Consider the following 2,261-nt stretch of genomic DNA (forward strand, 5'->3'; position numbering starts at 1 on the left):
TTCATGGAGAGGGTGGTTCAGGTGATCAATCTGATCCGGCCTACACTTGCAATTCTTCCTTCGTTGTTCTGCAAGTGAAGTCACCTCCAAATTGGGACAGTAAGTTACAGTTTTTACTGAGTGAGCTGCCGTCTTGGGCCACTCCTCCTCAAGCCTGTCATTACCCCCAAATTTGGGCTCGGATCTTACTCAACAGATTCTTTTGCTTAGTAATTAGTTTCTTTTGTTAATCATTTTAAATTACATTGGGGAACTTCCATACCACTGCAAGTGACCTTTTCTTACCAATCTGGTCAAAAGGCTCTAGGGTTTGATCTCTTGGAACTCAGGATATTTGCTCTTTTTGTAAAAGACTTCTAAAGATAAAATTCAAAAGCAAAGTCAGGACCTTTTGCACGTAGTCCAAAAACAATGAGCTAGATAAGGAGATAAATCTTATCTTCTTCCTGAAACTGGCTAATGGGCAACCATTACAAACATTCAAACTATTTCATTCAATATGACATCAAACTGGCTCTGGGAACCAAGGACAACAAAAAGTCCAACTTCAGATACATGGGGAGTTGGAAGAAAAACAGGGACAACACTGGCCCCTTGCTAAACCACATGGGACAGCTGACAACCGACACCCAGGAGAAAACTGCTTTGCGTCGGTCTTCCACCAGCCCAAGGGGATCACCCTGCCTAACAAGATGCAGGACTGCTGGGATACGGGCGAACACACGCTGGTCACTGGCAAAGACCTCGTGAAGGGCCACTGGGAGCGGCTGGACACCCACAAATCGGTGGACGCAGAACCAACAAACCCCTGGCTTGCGTCCACCGATGCATCTCGAGCAAGACTCAGGATGCCATCCTCCCGCCCGACCTGGCCCCGGCGAGGCCGCAGTTACTGCATCAGTTCTATACAACGTAGCATATTTAACGATAGATATTTAACGATCTAATATATATTTAACGATATATATTTAGTGATATAATTAAATGATTGCACTCAACGAGGGCTTTAATATTCATAAAAAAGACGCGTATCAAGGAGTCTCATAAAGCAGCACGGTAGACTATAAGATACTATAATATATCTTGCAATGATTTAATTGCAGAGTAGATTCCTAATTACGCATTTGGACCCAGTTATGGCGTTAACATTCATCACTAATCTGCATATTAATCAGCCCAAACACTTCTTTAATATTCACGATCAATATGCATATTAATGAGTAGTATACTACAATATATCCCGATGGATGATAAGATGCTATAGGGTCTATCTGGCAATGACACAGTTGCAATGTAGGTGCCAAATGAAGCATCTAGACCCAATCGAGACTTTAATATTTATAGCTATTAGGCATATTAACGAGTTCAAACGTAACTTTAATATTCATAAACAATATGCATATTAATGATTTTTATAACCAGATCGATGATTAGATGCTACCATATATATCCAGCAATAATATATATACCATACATATCTGGCACTGATATAATTGCAGTCCAGGTGCCTAATTAAGCATCTAAACCCAATCGTGGGTTTCATATATAAAGCTCATGTGCATTTATTCATAATTAATATGCATATTAATGAGCCCTCTGCTACAATGTATCCTGGTTGGTTGTAACATACTGTGACACATGCCCGGCAGTGATATAATTGCAGTGTAGCGGCCCAGTGAAGCATCTCTGGAGCCAATCAACTCTTTAATATTCATAGCGAATATGCATATTCATGAGCTAAATTATAGCTTGGGCATTCCTAAAGATCCATGCATATTAATGATGGCTGCACCGACCAGATCGATGATAGGATGCTACCGTATCTATGCGACAACAATGTAGTTGCAATGTAGGGCCTAATGAAGCACCTGGACCCAATCAAGGATGGAGTAGTTCTAGCTCATCTGCATATTAATGAGCTCCCTACTCCAGGATGACGACACGGGCTTCTCCTGGGCGGGGCTCACTGCGGTCCCATTCAGCCCCGCGGTGATTGCTCATGCACATTCATGCCACGGGTATGCATAGTAATGAGCCCAGGCCCGGGGCCGTGCAGACCCCCCAGGCTGCCCAGAGAACCCGGGCGCCCGCCCGCCAGCCCCACGGACCGGATGGAGGGCGGGGGGAGGAAATCCGCTCTGCGACGGACAAGCCCCGCGACCAATCAGGAGACGAGAGGGACTGGGAGCCCCGCCCCCTCCCTTTCCTCCTGCCCCTCCCCCAGCCCCCAGGCAGGACCGGCCCCAGCCAGCCCAGCCCGG

The sequence above is a fragment of the Alligator sinensis genome, unplaced genomic scaffold (assembly GCF_000455745.1).
Source record: "Alligator sinensis unplaced genomic scaffold, ASM45574v1 scaffold1511_1, whole genome shotgun sequence".
NCBI lineage: Eukaryota > Metazoa > Chordata > Crocodylia > Alligatoridae > Alligator > Alligator sinensis.